A 9,022-nucleotide genomic window follows, 5' to 3' on the forward strand; every position below is an offset into this window, starting at 1 on the left:
CTGACCCCTCCGTGGGAAATCATTCCAAGATCACATAGTTAGAGTACGCGGCCTCCCTGGAATAACATGCTAAGAAGAACAGAGGCCAACGTTTATTGAGCGCTTACCAAGAGTCCGACACCAGGCTGAACACTTTGTAGGGATTGTCTCTTGCAGATCTCCCAACAGACCTTTGAGGTGGATATTATTCCCTGGTTGCAGATCCAGAAAGTGAGATGAAGGCACTTCTCCAGGAGAATTGGTTAGTTGGCTAGTGACCCAGTTGGAAGTGCAGCTAGGCCTCTGTGACACCTGCACTTCCTCTTACCCAGGCTACTGCGTGACCTGCCTCCTACTGGAATGTCTTTGTTTCTCTTACAGGTCTTCAGAAAGCATGGACTTCATCTGGTACATGGCTTTGTCATATACCTAGAGGTGCTCCTTAATTCTCTGCTGAATAAATAAACAGCCTCGCAGCACCATTTAGCCTAAAGAAAGGTCACATCAAGTGAGGGACAAGAAGGAGGGAAGCTGGGGTGCCGGCAGAGTAAAGGGTACTTGCACTGTCCTCTCATTGTGTCTTTGGGTCTCTGTGACTTCCCTGCCCTCCATTTGCCAGTTTCCTCCTTTGTCCCTCTAGCCCAGTGTTTGGCTCCTGACTTGAGTCCCGGAATGGCTGCCTTCTCTGGGCTGCACTGGCCCACACATCTGACGCCTGGACAGTTCAGGAAGCCTTTTCACATACCTGGCCTCACTTGTCCTCACACACAACATCCCCAGCAGGGATGTGATGGCAGTTGGGGTGACTCTGGACTGCCAACGAGGAGGCCAAGGAACAGAGTGGCAAAGCAGCCTACTCACGATTTCCCAGCCTGTGGGTGTCAGAACTGTACTCAGACCTATCTCATCTGACTCTACACCCAGTGCTCTGCCTGTCACCCGTGCTCCCAGCCTTGTCAGGTCAGAAGCAAACACTGTTGCTTAACGATAAAGTGTCCTCTATCCATCAAACCTGAGCAAATCTGCCATCATTTCTGTATAGTAAGCCATACATTTTGATGATGTTTTAACGTTTCTCAAAGTGGGTGCATCTTATAATCAATGCCTATTTAATATGGAAGTGTTTCTGTTTGTCCAAAGATCTCTGGATCAGTCAGGAGTCCATCAGGAAAGACACTTCAAACAGTAGCTGCTGGAAACTGTGACCACCCTGGCGTTGAAAAGGGGAGGAAATAGTGTTATTAGAGCCGAGTGTACACTGGGGCCATGGGAGAGCCAGGCAGCAGGAGGGAAAGAAGCAACCACTGCCAGAGAGAGAGTGCTGAAAGGGCTGGGGGAAGGATAGCAGACCCATCTCTCCCATCCCTTCCCCCCATCTCTAGCCAAAGGCAGTCCACTGAGGTCAGCATCTCAGGGCACAGAGAAGGGCGAGGAAGAGTGTGGACAGTGGATCTGGTGAGTTGTGAAGGCACACACTCAGCAAATGGGAATAACCAGTGTAGATGCTATTAAACCCAGATGTATCTTCTCATGGGTGGCATTTCAGGCTGAGGGAAAGCCAGTCAATCGGTGAGTCTCATACCTCACCCGAAGTGGGGGTGAACGTCAAAACAACCCGCACAGCTTTTTCAACGTGCACTTCTCCTCCTTTAAACGTCACTGATGCACTGAACCACTAATCTGGAGGGGATGTATTGTATCCCTCAGGTGTGGGGGCAGAAAAAAGTTGGGAACCACTGATCAAAAGAGATCAGCATCTAGGAGAAACAGCTGGATGAATAAGCAATGCTGACTCTCTCCTCTGTAGCCTTACATGACCTCCTTTAAATTCCGTACAGGGTCCTCCCAGCTTAAGTATTCTGAGATGTGACGTGTACGTTTTGCCCACCATGATTCCCATTTCATGTATGGCCTGTACACCAATGAAAAGAAATTAAAACAAAGAAGTCAAGATACTATCAGTCTAGAGGCAATTGTAATAGCAATATTAAAACTGAACGTTCTGCCTCTGGCTGGTGGTTACACCTGCATATATGTAAAAAATTCATCAAGCTTGATTCTAAGATGAGGATACTTTATTTACTGTGTGTTACCTTCAACTGAAAGAAAAACAAGCAAACAACAGAAATCATTTTGTTGCCTTAGACCACATACAGAGTTATACTAAAGTTTGTGCAAACCTTCTCAGAAAGCATACGAGATCTGACAATTAAGTTCATGAATTTGCCACCGTGTGCCTACACTGGCAGCACTGTACAAACAGCTCGGTGAGGTTTCATAACCTTGGTGTATCAGTGTCTCAGAGCTGTATTCGTGTCGACGTGTGGCGGTGTCTTGCTGAGTGGCGTTCATTATTGTTGTTGCATGTTTTTGTGTGCCATCGTGAGAATGTCTGAGCTTGAATTAGAGCAAAGAACAAACATTAAATTTCTTGTTAAACTTGGCAAGAGTGGAAGCGAAATCAGGGACATGTTAGTCCAAGTTTATGGGGATAATGCCATGAAGAAAACGGCTGTGTACAAATGGATTAAACGTTTTTCTGAAGGGAGAGAACTCGTCACTGATGAAGAGAGGTCAGGGCGGCCAGTAATGAGCAGAACTGACAAAAATATTGCAAAAATTCATCAACTTGTGCGTCAAAATTGTCATCTGACTGTGAAAAGAATAGCAGACTAGGTAAACATCGATAGAGAAACACTTAGGAATATCTTAACTGAAAATCTTGGCCCAAGAAACGTGTTCAAAAATGGTCCCGAAGGAGCTCACCAATGAACAAAAGCAAAGGAGAGTCAAAGTTTGCCAAGACCTTCTGGAGATGCAAGACGATGTTTTGGGCCATGTTATCACTGGTGATGAAACATGGGTGTATCAATACGACCCTGAAACAAAGCATCAAAGTGCACAATGGAAGTCAGCCAATTCTTCACGACCAAAAAATGTTCCGTCAGTTCAAATGAAGAGTCAAAACGATGTTGCTAATCTTTTTTTATATCAGAGGGATTATTCATTATGAATTTGTACCAACTGGACAAACAGTTAACCAAGTTTACTATTTGGAAGTGCTGAAAAGGCTGCGTGAAAAAGTTAGATGAAAAAGACCTGAACTTTTTGCCAACAATTCATGGTTCTTGCATCACGACAATGCACCAGCTCACAGGGCACTGTCTGTGAGGGAGTTTTTAGCCAGTAAACAAATCACTGTTGGAACACCCTCCCTACTCACCTGTCCTGGACCCCAATGACTTCTTTCTTTACCTGAAGATAAAGGAAATATAAAAGGAAGACATTTGATGACATTCAGGGCATCAAGGATAATACGATGACAGCTCTGATGGCCATTCCAGAAAGAGTTCCAAAATTGCTTTGAAGGGTGGACTAGGTGCTGGCGTTGGTGCATAGCTTCCCAAGGGGAGTACTTCGAAGGTGACCATAGTGATATTCAGCAATGAGGTATGTAGCACTTTTTCTAGGATGAGTTGGTGGGGGGATCTTAATTGTCAGACTTCGTATGCAAATGAGGACTTTCTGGCCACCTGCTTAGAGCCCAGCAGACTCTGAGTAGTCACTGCCTTAGAAAAACTCAGGCAGAACAGGGTACTTCCCCAGGCTTTTTTCTTTTTCTTTTTAATGCCGGATACATTCCAGAGATAAAGTAACTAGTGCTAATATTCAAAAATATCTTTATGAGTCAGAACAGAAGTTACCCCTAGTAGGAATGTTTGTCGAGTCCAGAGAGGAAGAACAGGACAACTTCCCTTGCTTCACCTTCTGGGTCTAAGATCTGCACAGCAAGAGACAGCTCCGGGTTGGGGGAACGGAGGTCTAAGGATGGCCCTGCTATGGCCGGCTGTGTGGCCTGGGCTAAGTCCCTTGACATCTTCAGACCTCTTCCTCATCTGCCATCAAGACGATGGACTGAACCTAGGGCCTGTCATAGGGCGAGGGAGGCACAGAAGGCCAAGAAGGGGAAACTTTCCCACTACTCCATTCAGGATGGGGCCCCTGCCAGACATCTTCAAGTCCCACTTGGAAGCACCTCTCTCCTACCCTCTTATTCTGTGGACCTGGAAGTCGAGGGGGAAGGGGCTATTCAGGCCCTAGTGTGAGCTTTCCCTCTCCTGCTCCATGCTCAGGCCAGAGGCTTTAGGCAGGCTCTATTCACTTCTAATTTGGTCAGAGCCAGGACCTTGCCCCACTGGCACAGCCATCCATCAGCTTGGCCCCAGGATTTTCCTAGCACTTACTGGGGAATGGAGAGCAGAAGAGAACCTTGAAGCCTGGGTGGGTCCTGAAGGCTGGGTGGGCCCTGCCCTCTGGCAGCTTGCAATCTCGCTGAGAAGAATAAAGAATAAAACTCAAAATAGTGTGTGGGGGGTGCTGGAGCAATAACAGTGGTGACACCTATAAACACGTTTTATAGGGCTTCCTTTGCACCAGACAGTATTTTAATTGAGTCATGTATATTAACTCAGTTAATATTCACAACAACTTTATGAGGTAGTTACAATTACTATGCCCATTCAAGAGATGAAGAAAACCGAAGTCAAGAGGGGTAAACTCACCCAAGTTTTCAGAGCAAAAGAGAAAAAGAGCTGGAATTTGAACGTGTGTATTCAAGCCCCAGGCTCTTGGTCCAGAAGGTGTTAATGAATCTTCCAGTTAGTATGGCATTGAACCATTACAAATTATGTCTTCACACACAGACACCTCACCCACACAGGGTTTCATCTGATCCTTTGAACAGCCAATCCAGTAGCCAGGGCCCACAAGTAGCCATGTTTTCCAAATAAAGAAACTGAGGGTCAAGTTAGGTAAGTCATGGGCTCAAGGTCACACCAATCTTGCATGCAGGGCAGGGTGTACCCGGGTCCCTTGACTCCCTCCTGCCAGGCCTTCTGCTTTTGTCCTCCACATCCTGGGCTCATAGGGAATGCAGGAGGCCCGTTTGCTTATTCTGGGCTCCCTCCAGCTCTGCTGTCATTTGGTTGGCCCATCATGCATTTTCCCTTATGGTAAGAGCACCCTGATTTTCCTTTGTGGCACCTCCACTTTGCCATTCTATGTGACATGGGTTGACTCTACTCTTGAGCTCTAGGGGTTGGCACAAGGACACATGATCAAGTGCTAGCCAAACAGGACACCCCACTTCCCTGTTGCTGTTACTGATTGGTTCAGGATTGTGCAGCTAGCCCAACACTGGCCTTTGCGAGTCAGACCTGATGCTTGGACTGGAACCCTGGGGAAAGAAGCACTCTTTTCAACTGGAATACCACACTCTTTGCTACTACTCGGGGAGAGGCTACGAGGAAGAAAGGCAACCCCGAGGAAAGCAGGGCCAAGCAATGCACAACAAGAAGTTTCTGAGGACACTGTCTGAGCACCTGAACTCCACTGCACCTCAAGTGTTTCTGCTCCTGGACTTGCGATTATATGGCAAGAAATTCCCTCTTCTTTTCAAGCCAGTTTGCGTTAGGTATCAGTCAGAAGCAAGAGTCTTGACTAACACACCAGTGAGCACACGGAGAGCACCTACTGTTAGCACAGTTTACTAGATGTTTCAAGGAAAAAACAAAGACAGGTAAGGAAGTGGCTGTCTTTAAAGAATTTGGAATCTGCTGAGGATGAGAAACATTCTCAAATAACTTGAAAACAAGTCAGAACACAACACATGCCACAAGACAACTACCAGGGTTCTCTGGTTAATGCAGAGGATAAGAACATACCAGATGGAACACATCAGAGACGTCCTCTTGAGGGTGGTGGCAGAGACACTGGGCTCAAGAGTCTGATGGGAAGTTGACCGGTGAAGGTGGGGGAGGTTGCAGAGCAGACAGCATTCAGAAAGGTCCAGGTTCAGGAGAGGATGCAAATGCAGGGGCAAGAATAAACGGATGAGACTGACTGAGAGCCGGGGGAATGGTGTCAAATATACGGTGTGGGTGGGTGGGGGTGAGGAGAGGCTGGCCCTGCACTCTCTCCAAGAATCTGAAGGCATTCCCTGTGGAAAACGAGTGAGGCTTACTTAGCATGGCCCCAAAGGACAAGGCCGACGGTCGAGGGAGGTAGAGTCGAGGAAGCCTGTACTGCCTGAAAATATCGGGAAATTTGGAGGAGATGCTCAAAAAGAGGCTGGGATGTGGTGAGCGTTGTAAAGAGGATTCCGAAACCAGATGGGAGTGTGACTCAGCTGACCCCGGCAGCTTCGTGAGTTCTGCGCCAGACACGGAAATCTCCCGTGGCTGACCTTGGAGGGGTTGGATTCCATTCCGAAGGCAATGCTAATTCACACCAACTTGAGGAGTGAGGAAAAGAGGCGGGAGCAGTGATAGGGCCCGAGCTTCACCTGTGTCCGTGAATTTTTTTATAAATACACAATTTGGGAATTTTTAATATGGACTGGATAGTAGATGATGCCCAGGGATTTTGTGAGGTGGGATAGTGGCATTCCTTGTGCTCACGTCAGATAATATCCGTAGTTTTTAAATGCATATTGAAGAACATAGGGATGAAATGATATCATGTTTGGGTTTTGATTTAAAATATTGCAGTCCGAAAAGGGGAAGAAATTATATATATTTTTCACACATACTTTGTGAATGTGTATATATAGACAAGTACATGTATATACACATACATACATGTGTATATATACGTGTGTGTTTGTGTATGAGAGGGCGTGAGATCTGCATTATGATATATATGTAGGAGGGAGAGCAAGCAACCTGAAGCAAATATGCCTCCTCCGTTGATAATTTTTTGAGAAGAAGGGGAAGACGTGATCTGAACTGTGCTTATAAGCTTGAATTTTCCAAATGATTTTGAATCCCCCGGGGGGAGATTTTTTTTTTCCTCATCACTCCAAAGACTCATACAACGGGCTGCAGCCTGAATTTGAAAAATCTCCCTTTAAGCGGATCACCCAGGTGGCAGGGTAGAGGGTGGAAGGGGGCAGGAAGAGCCCAGAGTGGAGACTGAGATGAGAGAGGTAGGGAAGGACCTCAGTAGGCCAAGGATGGGAAGAGTCCAAGTTCAATGCTCGAACCTGGGTAGTTCCCGCCACTCCAACTGTCTGGGGTACGCTCAGACGGTGAGGGCAGACCTGCACAGACTCAGCCAGACACCCCAAAGACAAGAAACCCAGAGGGGGGTTGCTGCCAGTGTACAGAGAGCACCCCCCCACCTCCCATGTGTCAGCACACCCCACCCTGGCACACTCTGGGTCTCTGGGCATGTGGGCTGCCACATGGGCCCTGCACCCCCAACCCCCACCCCCAATGCTTCTAAACACACACAGAGCCTGGGAGTGGTGGCTCTGTTATCTGCACAAGCGAGCACATCATGGATTTCCTGCCTGGGACACAGAAGCGCTTAGAGGGCAGGGGAGGTTCCTGGAGAGAAGGACACAAGGAAGGAAGGAGGGAGGGAGGGAGGGAAAGAGAGAAGGAGGGAGAAAAAGAGGGAAGGAGGAAGACACTCCACTTGTCTCTTGGGGCAGCTGTGATGTTTCCAGAAACAGCCCTAAGTTTGTAGGCGAAAGACAGTTTGATCCCTGAGTTTGCCACTCAGGGCTGCAAAACCTTGACGAAGTCACTTCGTCTCTGCTACACCTAATTCATTCATCTGCAAAGTGAAGTGAAGAATGCTGACTGGGGCACAGTGCAATGCACAGAAAGGGTCATGGGCTTAGATCAAAGAGGCCTGGGTTCCAATCCTGGTGCTGCTGCCTGAGAGCCAAGGGACCCTGGGCGGTTACTGAATCCTCAGCCTCACTTTCCTCCCTTGTGATGTGGTGACGATAATAACACCAAGATCTCCAAGGATTAGGCATGGATGCATCTATCTAACTATCCATGCACCGTCTATCTGCACTCTGCCTTACTCCCAAAAGGATTTCTGCAGCTGTGGGGAAGCTTCAGTGCGACAGCATGGGAAGGGCTTGCCTACGGTCATGCTGAAAATACTGCACTCCTTTCCCTGCCTGTCTCGAAGGGTTGTACGGAGGCTCAAATGGGATAATGTTTCTGAAAATGTCTCCAACTGGGAAATTCCAGACACATGAGAGCTAGAGAAAGTGGGGAAGAAGGGATGAGTTCAGGGATGCTGAGGTGGGAATGGACGTGCAGCTACCTCCCAGAGGAAGAGCTTGGGTTCTTGGAGCTCTGAGATCGTCCACTCACTGGCTAGGAGCCCATAGGCTTAAAGCATAAAGCAACTCCAGGAAGATCCATGGTTACTGGGTCCTGTCATGTCAGAGCTGGAGGAACGTGAATGAGAGATCATTTGTTGCAACCTTCCATTATACAGATGTGGAAACTGAGGCTCAGGGAGGGAAACAGGTTTGCTTCGGGTCACCCAAGGTGGCAGAGGCAGAGCTGGACCAGACTCCTGATGCCAAGTACAGGGCACCATTTCCATGGTCCCATGAACCAAAGCCTGGTACATCGCCCTCACTCCAGTCTGGGGCACCCCAAAGCAGGAGCCTTACTTCTCAGGGTGAAGTCCAGAAGCTTACGGCAAGAAGGCTTGCCCCTCACCCCGTAAGTGTGCCTGGGGCCCTACCCTCATGACATGCCCAGGGGCTCCCGAGCAGTGACTACAGCTTATGAAGAGAACCCACAGCCGAGAGCAAACACAGAGGCCTATTGTTAGGGACACCGATTACTGCACTGGGTTGGGCATTTATTTGTTATCACATCTATTTCTTCTCATTAACAGGAGGCAAACATTCCCCACCCCGGTAACTAGAAGGCTACTACCTGTACTGGAGGATGGGCAGTGTCTCTCGAGGCTGGGTGGGGAGCAGATCCAGCCTACTTACGTGGTGCTTCCTTCGGCTACAACTCAAACGAGGATAGAAGAGACTCAGGGCAGATGTAAGGGAGAACTGCCCCCACCAGCAGGGTCCAGAGACTGTGTGCATTACTAAATGACGTCGAAAGTTGTGGGGTGGGATAGGGAGCCAGACAGAGCTAGTCCTGCTCCTCACTTTGCCTCTTGACTTTTGGTGAGATACTTAACTTCCCTGAGCCTTGCTTGGTATGTT

The sequence above is a fragment of the Rhinolophus sinicus genome, chromosome 2 (assembly GCF_057876585.1).
Source record: "Rhinolophus sinicus isolate RSI-liver-muscle chromosome 2, RSI-T2T, whole genome shotgun sequence".
Classification (NCBI taxonomy): Eukaryota; Metazoa; Chordata; class Mammalia; order Chiroptera; family Rhinolophidae; genus Rhinolophus; species Rhinolophus sinicus.